Source organism: Helianthus annuus, chromosome 12, assembly GCF_002127325.2.
Source record: "Helianthus annuus cultivar XRQ/B chromosome 12, HanXRQr2.0-SUNRISE, whole genome shotgun sequence".
Taxonomy (NCBI): Eukaryota; Viridiplantae; Streptophyta; class Magnoliopsida; order Asterales; family Asteraceae; genus Helianthus; species Helianthus annuus.
The window spans coordinates 41,732,244-41,744,762 of record NC_035444.2 but is presented as its reverse complement, the minus strand read 5'-3'; the positions used below and the strand labels follow the sequence as shown (position 1 = coordinate 41,744,762).

At 37.2% G+C, this 12,519-nt stretch overlaps 1 pseudogene; it reads left to right on the top strand.

Annotated features, from left to right (window-relative positions):
* LOC110892645 overlaps nucleotides 1-6,655 on the top strand; it is a 53,101-nt pseudogene extending 46,446 nt beyond the window's left edge.
* The last annotated feature ends 5,864 nt before the right edge of the window (nucleotides 6,656-12,519 follow it).

The window sequence follows — 12,519 nt, the reverse complement described above, 5'->3', positions numbered from 1 at the left end:
ATACTACGTTATATGATACGATATCACACTTATAGGGTTATACGAGGTAAATACGTGACCTATACTACACCTATACGATACGATATCACACTTATAGGCTTATACGAGGTCAATACGTGACCTATACGACGCTATACGATACGATATCACACTTATAGGCTTATACGAAGTCAATACATGACATATACTACGTTATACGATACAATATCACACTTATAGGCTTATACGAGGTCAATACGGGACATATACTATGCTATACGATACGATATCACACTTATAGGCTTATACGAGGTCAATACGGGACATATACTATGCTATACGATACGATATCACACTTATAGTCTTATACGAGGTCAACACGTGACCTAAACCACACCTATACGATACGATATCACACTTATAGGCTTATACGAGGTCAATACGGGAACTAAATCACACCTATAGGCCTATACGGGTGTTATATCGTATCGTATAGTATCGTATCGGGTGTTATTTTCCTTTTTTTTATAAATAAACAAAGGAATACACAAAAAAAAACAAAAATAGAGCTTTATATACGCTCCTTAGAGATCACTACGCAGCATATAAGACAAAAATGACACAACTACCCTTGTATTTGGCTTCGTATAGCCTTAATACAAGGGCATAAATGACATTTTCAGACCTTTACATACGCTGAGTATTGGTCAATACGCAGCATATATAAACTATAAGGGTTAAAAAGATAATTTTACCTCAGGTTTGAGGTTAAAAATAATTTTACCACCCTTTAAATACGCTGCGTATTGACCTATACGCAGCGTATATAAAGGTCTGAAAATGTCTTTTATACCCTTGTGTTCAGGCTATACGAAGCCAAATACAAGGGTAGTTGTGTCATTTTGGTCTCATACGCTGCGTAGGGACCTCTAAGGAGCGTATATAAAGCTCCATTTTTGTATTTTTTTTTTATTGTGTATTCCTTTGTTTATTTATAAAAAAAGAAAATTATTTATAAAAAAACAATATTATTGGTAAATAATACAAATATAAATTATAAAAATAAAAAATAATATAAATATTATGAATTATAAAAATTAAAAAAGAAAATTATTTATAAAAAAACAATATTATTGGTAAATAATACAAATATATTGTTTTGTTATCGTTTAAATTAAATTATCGTATTCCTTTGTTTATTTATAAAAAAAGAAAATTATTTATAAAAAACAATATTATTCGTAAATAATACAAATATATTATATTGTTATCGTTTAAATTAAATTATCTTATCGTATTGCATCGTATGGTATCGTATTGCATCATATCGTATCGTATAGTGTATAGTATATAAGTCTCGTATAGAGGCCTATACGGGTGTTATTGTATAGTATAGTATCGTATCGTATCGTATCGTATCGTATCGTATAGTGTAGTATAAGTCTCGTATAGGTTTCCTATAGGTCTTGTATATGCATATAGGATTAGACGGGACCTAAACCACACCTATACGATACCATATCACACTTATAGGCTTATACGAGGTCAATACGGGAATTAAATCACACCTATAGGCCTATACGGGTGTTATATCGTATCGTATAGTATCGTATCGGGTGTTATTTTCCTTTTTTTTATAAATAAACAAAGGAATACACAAAAAAAAAATACAAAAATAGAGCTTTATATACGCTCCTTAGAGATCACTACGCAGCATATAAGACAAAAATGACACAACTATCCTTGTATTTGGCTTCGTATAGCCTCAATATACAAGGGCATAAATGACATTTTCAGACCTTTACATACGCTGAGTATTGGTCAATACGCAGCATATATAAACTTTGTGAAAAAATGATCCCTCAAACCTACCAAAATGACCCAAAAAAGTCTAATGGTTTATATACGCTGCGTAGAGAGCTATACACAGCGTATATAAACCTTGTTTTCTGTGCAATGATTGGTAATTAGGCACTGAGATCCATGGTTTATATACGCTGAGTATGGGTCAATACGCAGCGTATTGGGTTAACCCTATACGCTGCGTATTGACCAATACGCTGCGTAGGTAAACCCTAAGTGTGCAGATAGGCAAACTGAGTGTGCAGATAGTTAGGGCCTTTGAATATTCAAAGTCTTTATTTATAAACTTTGACCGTAATTAATTTTGTTTGTGTTAGATAATATTTGATGAAAGTTATATGATTTGAATGTGTTTTACAAGTGTTTTTATCGGGTTAATTTTCATCAAGTTTTATATAACACAAAAAATATATACTACCTCCGTCCCATTAACCCATTAAATGTGTCTTATTTTGAATTTTCAAAGTCTTTATTTATAAATTTTGACTTTAATTATATATTTTTTGTGTTATATAAAACTTGATGAAAATTAACCCGATAAAAATACTTGTAAAACACACTCAAATCACATAACTTTCATTAAGTATTATCTAACACAAACAAAATTATTTAAGGTCAAAGTTTACAAATAAAGACTTTGAAAATTCAAAATATGACACTTTTAATGGGACGGAGGGAGTAATTAAAGTCAAAGTTTATAAATAAAGAATTTGAAAATTCAAAATACGACACTTTTAATGGGACGGAGGTAGTAGTTTAGATGAAAGATTCACACTTAAAGTATAGGGTCCTTCAATTTACCATAAGAGCTTGTTGACATGCTATGTTTTTACCCCATTTGAAGCAAGTTCCATAACTTTGTATGCTGCGTTTACCATCTCATAACTATTATCATTTGGAGTGGTTCATATTATAGGAAAAAAGAGTTATTTTGATACACAAAAGCAAATTTTACCACCAAAGATGCCAACCTAGGCCCAAAACCGAGGAAACTTAATGCATCTTTTGTCGGGGCCTCAAGTTTAGCCTTTATTGTTGCCTCTATTTTATCTATAAACCTCTCGCATAATAATCTACTTTTGTTTTCATTTGTAGTTTCTACATTATAGGTTAAGGAAGTGCTATTATATTGTTTCATCTTATATATATTCCTTCAAATGTTAATCACTAAAACATATCTGGTCCAAAGTTCATGTCGGAAGTAATATTCTGCATAATCTTTTTATGATAACTTATACTGCTTGTGGTAGGCCTTAGTTATATTTGTCTCACATTGACAAGAAGGGAAATGTTTATACCTAGTGTTCTAATTTCCATGTTCTACCCTGCAGATACACAACATTTGTTTGAGTTTACTTCTAGAACAAATGATTGGGGTTTTAAGTCGTTTATGCCGCTCAGTGAGCTGTATGACGAGGGCAGAGGTTATAATGTGAACGATACATGTATAATTGAAGCTGTCATTACCGTAAGGAGATCCACCGTTGATTATTTGTCACTTTGCTCAAGAAAGGAAACCGGTTATGTTGGGCTAAAAAATCAAGGCGCTACTCACTATCTGAACTCTTTCCTACAAACTTTATGAAATCCTTAATCTCTACACATCCTTAAGTACAAGGGTTATTGTGTATATAGTTAATAGTTATTTAGATGGCGGTTACTTGGCGGTTATAAAGTATGAGGACCAAAGTTGACAACATGGAAGATGGAAACTACCTTAATAACCGAAAAGGTGTGTCTCTCTACACACACCAATTCCGATCGGTACAAGGCACAAAAGGAAGAGACGCGACTGTTGATCGAGTGGACAAGAATCATCACACCTCTTCAAGGTTTAATCACAACCACACATACAAGAGACGTGTCCTTTCACGAAGAGACGCAACCTTTCATTCGTACCCGTAGAAAACTATAAATAGGATTGTATAGTTTCATTTGTAATCACTTACTCTCAATTCGATTTGTACATACATTCAAGTTATTGTTTATGCAAGTTTGTTATTCACGCTCGTTCTAGAGATCAAGATCCATTTTGGGGCCAACAATTGGTATCAGAGCATCAGGCTCTAGGCGTGGAATCGCAAGGCATCGCAGGGAATTCGCGATCAGGTTTCAATTTCGTTTTTTTCAATTCGCAAGTTCAATTCAGAATTTTTTAAGGGTTTCGGTTCTAGGGTGATCGGTTGAACCGAGGGTTATTGGTTAGGAATCTAGGATTATTGATTCCGGGGTTTAGTGCGAATTAGATTGTTGATTGTTTGATTATTACACGATTCGGGTAATCGTGGGTTTGAGATTTATTGAAACCAAGAAAGTAAAAGTTTAGTAAAAGTGAAGATTGTTCGGCAAGAAGTCATGTCAGGAACATCCGGACAAAATCCGATAATAATACAGAAGGAAGGAAATTCTCTTTCCCAGTTTCAGTGTCCGATTCTGAAACCAACAAACTATACGGTTTGGGCTATTCGTATCAAGACGATTCTTGAAGCGAATGGTTTATGGGAAACGATTGAACCAGCAAAAAATGCAACGGTAGACACTAAGAAGGATAAGTCTGCAATTGCATATTTGTTTCAAGCAATACCAGAAGATGTTGTATTGCAAGTTGCAAGTTGTAAGACTGCATAGGAAATTTGGGATAATCTAAAGGTTAGACACGTTGGTGTTGATCGGGTACAAAAGGCGCGTATGCACACGCTATTATCTGAATTTGAATTGTTGCAAATGAAGGATGACGACACTATTGATTCGTTTACCGCAAAGATTAATAGTATCGTTACCCGGGCAACTGAAGTAGGAACGATGTTGAGTCAACCGACTCTAGTACGCAAACTCCTAAATGGCGTACCGGATAAGTTTACTCAAATCGTTGCCTCCATGGAGCAATACTCCGATCTAGAAACTATGACGCTAGAAGAAGCGGTCGGAAGATTAAAAACGTATGAAGAAAGGTTAAAGTTGAAGAAAAAGGAAAGCCCCGTGAACAATCTAGAAGAACTCCTGTATGCGGGTCATGGACAACATGTTGGAAATCATGGACGAGGGAGATTCCGTCCGTCACGAGGCCGAGGGAGAGGAAATTATCAACATAGGGGTGAAGGATACACCTCTTACGAGTCGGAAGGAACCGACAAACCACAAAGGGATGATAGCAAGCAAGAAACATCGGCTATGAGAGATAAGTCAAAAATCACTTGCTACAGATGTGAGAAACTTGGGCACTATGCCTACGAATGCCCAACCAAGAAAACCAAAGAAAGTGAGACACTATTGGTCGAAATAGAAGAAGATGATGATGAACCGGCACTTCTGATGTGCCTAGACGCTGAAGAGAAATAGAAACGTGAAACTTGGTCGTGTGATACGATCAAGGGGAAGAACCGTGTGATGCGGAGGAAGATAACCTGTGAAAGGTATAACAAAACAGTCCAGTGAGTGGATCAGATCAAAGCGAAGAATCCGTGAGGGAAGCAATCAATAATGAAGAACCCGTTGTGAGAGACAACCGTGATGACGAGATTAAATCTGTGATAGACCAAGAAGAAGGCACGCGTGTGAAGGAAAGAAGTAATCCTGTGACTGGGACAGAAGAAAGAATTGTTGTGTGACACAACCGCAAGAGAAATCTGAGTGAATCGGGTTATCTAAAATCTATGTGAGATGGGTTATCTAAAATCTATGTGATATGGTGGGCAAGTCAATCAAGACCGGGTGAAGTTCGTGTTGAGACAACTACACAAGAAAAGGTTCGTGTGATACAAATCAAGTGCGGTCAAGACAAGTGTGAAGCAAAATGTTCGTGAGGAGCAAGGTTCATGAATAAGAAGATACATGTGAAATGTTAGATACCGAGAAGATTCGAGAAGACAAAGCTACTCGGAGTTCAAGATCTACAACTCAAGGATGTTCAAGATTAGGGGGGTGAATGAAATCCTTAATCTCTACACATCCTTAAGTACAAGGGTTATTGTGTATATAGTTAATAGTTATTTAGATGGCGGTTATAAAGTATGAGGACCAAAGTTGACAACATGGAAGATGGAAACTACCTTAATAACCGAAAAGGTGTGTCTCTCTACACACACCAATTCTGATCGGTACAAGGCACAAAAGGAAGAGACGCGACTGTTGATCGAGTGGACAAGAATCATCACACCTCTTCAAGATTTAATCACAACCACACATCCAAGAGACGTGTCCTTTCACGAAGAGACGCAACCTTTCATTCGTACCCGTAGAAAACTATAAATAGGATTGTATAGTTTCATTTGTAATCACTTACTCTCAATTCGATTTGTACATACATTCAAGTTATTGTTTATGCAAGTTTGTTATTCACGCTCGTTCTAGAGATCAAGATCCATTTTGGGGCCAACACTTTATACCATATACCTTACCTTAAAAAGGTTGGTGATTTCGCGTTTAACACCATCAATAGATGTCCCCTAAAAATATAATATTAGGCACTCATATTCACCTTCTCAATCATGCTGTGTATCTTTTTCCAACAACTGGGAATGACATGCCATCAGGGAGCATTCCTCTGGAATTGCAGAGCTTATTCTATAAGCTTCAGTTTAGTGGGACTAGTGTAGCCACAGAAGAGTTGACCAAGTCTTTCGGGCTCGATACGTATGAATCTTTTAAGAATCATGATGTTCAAGAATTCAGTAGGGTTGTCACTGAGAAACTTGAAGAAAAATATAAAGTATGGCTATTTCTTGTTGGCCATTCGAAACATCTCCACCATCATCATTTGAGTAAACATTTGCAGCGGAAGTTGCAAAACGATTTGCAGCCATGGTGGATATAAATGTGCAGAACAAGAACAATGCAGAATATTGAAAGAAAGAAGAATAATTGAGGGACACTTTCGATTAGCGGGAAAATGTCTTGGTAACCGGCAAATATTTGCCGGTATTACATATATATACATCACTTGATGGCGGTTAGATTTGGCGGGTAACTGCCATTGCAGTTTAGTTTGAAATGATCACCCGCTTATCTTTAAACCGCTTATCATTATTGTCCTAATATACTAATATTCCGACTACATATCATACATACACATATTGTTCGGATAATTATAAAACATAACTAAAGTTTAACTAACATGAAAGTGAACATATTTCCAACACAACCCCCTTAAACTTTGGTTATGTTAGAACCCTTTTGCATGACACTTCGATTGGCGTCTTCCATTGCTTTCTTCATGTAGCTAAAATTGAAACGCTTCCTCCTTTTGTGCAAGTTCTAGTTATCCTCCCATCCGTTTCCAGCGAACAGTGCAAACTGGGTTGAATCCGCACCATTGTAAACATTATCAGCATTTTCATTCTGATCCATTCCTTCACTTCGTGTCTTCCTGTGTCTATCTCCTGTGAGTTTAGCACCATCATTTACCATCTCTTTCACATGAACTGCCTCCTGTACCGATTTGAATTTGTAATAGTTTTCGAGGACATCGAGATACATAGCGTATGTAATCCTCATATAATCTCCATCCTTGTACTCAAACCCCAAATCTTTTGCTATGATGGGCCATATGTTTTCGGTAGTCACCTCTCGATATCCACCGTCTTTTGCCACCAAGATATACAGACTTAATAAGTCTATTTTCCTTTGATCTGGGAAGTACGGTGGAACAGGTCTTGATGTGATCCCCATATATTCGTATAGAAACCAGTGAATCATTTCTTCAAACTTCCGCTGAAGAACAACCTTATACTTGAAAACATATTCTTGGTCATCGAGCATATTGATTAGAGCCTTACAATCAGCAAATTCCCGGAATTCTAATGTTTTAAGAATCATCAGATTCCAGTCATCTTCTTGTTCATTTGAAACATTTAGAGTTTCAAAATAGGAATTCAGAAAATCATCTTTAAATTCATCATCGATACCACACATATCATGCAGTCTTTTCTTTTCTTTTAATCCCAATTCCTCCTCTTTCGTTAAACCCGTCACATCATTCCTTGTGTTCATCACCTGAGATGAGAACATGGGAAAGATCTTACAAGTATCACCGGATTTTCTGACCGTGAAGCCTTGAAGTGTTAACTGTTCAAGACTTAAAACATTACGATCAATATCCGGCGAGTAGAAAACACTAGGAATGTTCAGTGTTTCGTTTCCCATTTTCATTTCCACTACACCCACTCCTCGGATGAATAAGAAATTATTCATTCCGGATCTAGTTTCTACCCCCATTATATGTTTTACACGCTTGAAAACATCTATGTTACCCACAAAATGATGATTAAACGTCGGATTGACATACCAGATATCTTTCCATTGCCCACCGTCGGTTCCTGTAACGACCATCTCTTCTCGGCAATGCACTTCATCATCCTGTGTTCTTAAATCGCTTGCCGAATCAGTTGTGACTCTTCATCATTCTCTTTGGTTTTACACGTGTAAATCTGATGACCAGGTAAATGGCAATTGTCACAACCCCCGATCCCTATTTCCCGGGAACGGGCGGCCGTGAGCCAGTTTCGGTGGTATCACGTTTATTTATTCAATTTGGCAGCGGAATTTTTCATCAGGACCGTAGTTAGGAAATATTTAAATCAGAGTAAACCACCTTATTTTATAATATCAAACACATGGGTAAAACCCAAGTTTTTATTACAAACTGAATTACAGGGATAAATCCCACTTTATTGAAATAAAACGCTTTCTTTTATTTAGGTAACTTTTATTGCCACTTTTCCAAGCCTCCAGTGCTGTCCAGCTGGCTTCTATTTGGCTTTCACATTGCGTTACCTGAAACGCGTTTTAAAAAGGTTTTGTCAGTGGGAAATACTGGTGAGTGAATCCCAGTTTAATCAAGTTTAAATAAAAAGTCACAGTGAACAGTATTGAGGGCGATCCCGCAATTACATTTGTTTCCAAGTTATATCAATTATCACCCATGGTACTGTCGATACCCGACTTGTGGTAATGTTACTCCATATCCAGGTTTCCTATCCAGGTTGTAACAATTTTGTATACAAAACCCCAACATACCCGTGATAATTGTATTCTTACAAATACTCAATAACTGTTATTTGCATAGAAAAGTATGCAAGGTTTTGTAAAAACATTTAACAAAAAGTGGATCAACTCACATTGCTGTTTTAGGTTATCCTTTATGATTTCCTGGTGAATATCTATAATTTACACAAATGCACGTGTGTTAGTATAATAACCCAATTTAACATTAGTAATACCCTCCCCGAGACGGCATTCCAACGACTACGTCGGGCAGAACCACGACAGCCGTTACGGAACCCTAGATCAATCGGGCAGCGTATCTAATACGTCTCCAGGGGTTATAATACTTACATCGTAGCAGAACCTCGCTATTTTAGGGGGTATAATACCCGGGTATAGTGTACACTACTCAGAAATTAAGAAAGAAAGAAAAGATTTGAGCGATCAGACTGAAGGCCCGATGCCTCCTATTTATATTGCTGAAATTGGACTCCCACGCGGCCCGCGTGGAGTTTGGGCCAAGTCTACGCGGCCCGCGTCAACAGGCGGTCAACGCGTAGCTTGGTCCGGTCAGCTCCTAGCTTCGACACGAGTTGGACACGTGGCTTCTCCGGGCTGTGCCACAAACCAGGACACTCGCGGCCCGCCTTCACTTATCCAACTATGTACGCGGCCCGCTTGGGCTTAAGGTTTTGGCCGTATCTGGTTCTCCTACTCGCGCGGCCCGCGTTAGGTTGAGGTGAGGTCTATGCGGCCCGCCTCAACTTAACTTTTATTGTTTTTATTTATTTTATATAATATAATCTAGTTCGAGGGCTCGGTTTTCACATACGGGGTACATATAAAGACACATAGATATATTTAAAGATATATTAGGGTATCAGAATTATTATGAGGATGTTGGTTTTACCGAGGGTTGTTATATCCTCCCCACCTTGTTTTAGAGCTCGTCCTCGAGATCTACTGGAACAAGAGTGGATATTTCTTTTTCATTTCTGATTCAAGCTCCCACGTATACTCGGGTCCTCTTTTGGAGTCCCATTTTATTTTGACCAACACTAGTCTTTTATGCTTGAGATTCTTAATTTTCCTATCTTCAATTTGTAGAGGCTTTTCTACAAACTTGAGTTGTTCATTAACCTCTATATCCTTAAGAGGTACTACGAGTGATTCGTCAGCTAAACACTTTTTAAGATTAGATACATGAAATACATCATGTATTCCTGCCATTTCCTCTGGCAGTTGTAGCTGATAGGCTACCGGTCCTATTCTTTTAAGGATTTTGAAAGGTCCAATATACCTGGGACTTAGCTTTCCTCTTTTGATGAATCTTACCACTCCTTTCCAGGGAGAGACTTTCAATAATACTTTATCTCCCACTTGAAATTCTAAAGGTTTGCGTCTATTGTCAGCGTAGCTCTTCTGGCGATCACGTGCGGCTTTCAGTCGTTCCTTGACTTGAATAATTTTGTCGGTTGTTTCTTGTACTATCTCGGGTCCAGATAGTTGTTTTTCTCCAATTTCCGCCCAACAGACTGGGGTTCTGCACTTTCTTCCATAAAGTGCTTCGAATGGTGCAGCATTGATACTCGTGTGATAACTATTATTATAAGAAAATTCTATCAAAGGTAAGTGTTCGTCCCAATTACCTCCAAAGTCAATTACACAAGCTCTAAGCATATCTTCCATTGTCTGAATTGTTCTTTCACTTTGTCCGTCTGTTTGAGGATGATAAGCGGTGCTTAGGTTTAACCTGGTTCCCATTGCTCTTTGAAAACTTGACCAAAAATGAGAAGTAAAACGACTATCTCTATCAGAAACAATTGATAAGGGAATGCCATGTAAAGAAACGATTTCATTTACATATAATTTGGCTAACTGTTCCATACTAAAGGTTTCTTTCATTGGTAAGAAATGAGCTGATTTGGTCAACCTATCTACAATCACCCAGATTGTATCATTACCTTTTCTTGTTTTGGGTAATTTAGTAACAAAATCCATGGTTATCAATTCCCATTTCCACACTGGCATTTCTAATTGCTGTAACAAACCTGAGGGTTTCTGATGTTCAGCTTTAACTTGTGATCAAGTTAAACATTTAGAAACATATGCTGCTACATCCTTTTTCATTCCTATCCACCAGAAATTTTTCCTTAAATCCTGGTACATTTTATCACTTCCTGGATGCATCGTATATTTAGATTTATGAGCTTCTTCTAATATACGGTGACGTAAGTTTCCTAATTTAGGTATCCACATTCTCTTTTGATGGAACCTCCAAATTCTATCTGTTCCTTGTTCTAATTCTTTACTCATTCCTTTTAATTTTTCAGTATCCTCCTTGATTACTGATTCTTGTGCTTTTCTAATTTGTTCATTTAAATCTACTTGCAGATTTAATTTAAGAGAACGTACCCTTTTTGGCTTTTCGTAATATTTTCGACTTAAAGCATCAGCCACCACATTGGCTTTTCCTGCATGATACTGGATATCACAGTCATAATCGCTAAGCAATTCCATCCAGCGTCTTTGTCTCATATTCAACTCTTTTTGCCCGAAAACATATCTTAAACTCTTATGATCTGTGAATATGGTAAACTTACTACCATAAAGATAATGTCTCCAAATCTTAAGGGCAAAAATTATAGCTCCTAATTCCAAATCATGGGTTGAATAATTTCCTTCGTGACTCTTGAGTTGTCTAGAGGCATAAGCTATAACCTTTTGACGTTGCATCAATACACATCCAAAACCTAACTTTGAAGCATCACAAAATACTACAAAGTCTTCAGTTCCTTCTGGTAATGCTAGTATTGGTGTAAGGGTTAATCTTTGCTTAAGAATTCTAAAGGCTTCTTCTTGTTTTGGTCCCCATTCAAATCTAACAGATTTACAGGTTAACTTAGTCAAAGGAATGGCTATTCTAGAAAAATCTCGAATAAATCTTCTATAATAACCGGCCAATCCTAAGAAACTTCTAACCTCAGTTGGTGATTCAGGGGTTTTCCATTTAGTGATTGCCTCAATCTTTGCTGGGTCTACATGAATTCCTTCATGATTCACTAAATGTCCGAGAAATTGTACCTGTTCTAACCAAAACTCACACTTTGAAAACTTAGCATAAAGCTTTTCTTTTCTTAACAGGCTTAAAAGTAAGTGTAAGTGCTTAGCATGCTCTTCTTTACTTTTAGAATAAATGAGAATATCATCTATAAAGACAATTATGAATTTATCCAAATATGGCTTACATATTCGGTTCATCATGTCCATAAATGCGGCTGGGGCATTGGTTAAACCAAATGGCATGACAGTAAATTCATAATGACCATACCTTGTTCTGAATGCGGTTTTAGGAATATCCTCTTCCTGTACCTTTAATTGGTGATATCCTGATCTTAAATCGATTTTTGAGAAAAATCGAGCTCCTTGAAGTTGATCAAACAAATCATCGATCCTCGGTAATGGGTACCGATTCTTAATCGTGACTTTGTTCAATTCGCGGTAGTCAATGCACATACGCATTGATCCGTCCTTCTTTTTAACAAACAAAATCGGCGCTCCCCATGGCGATGAGCTTGGCTGTATGAATCCCTTTTCCAACAACTCGTCTAGTTGTTTCTTCAGTTCTTGCATTTCAGCGGGTGCCAAACGGTAAGGTGCTTTGGCAATTGGTGCTGTTCCTGGTAGCAGATGGAT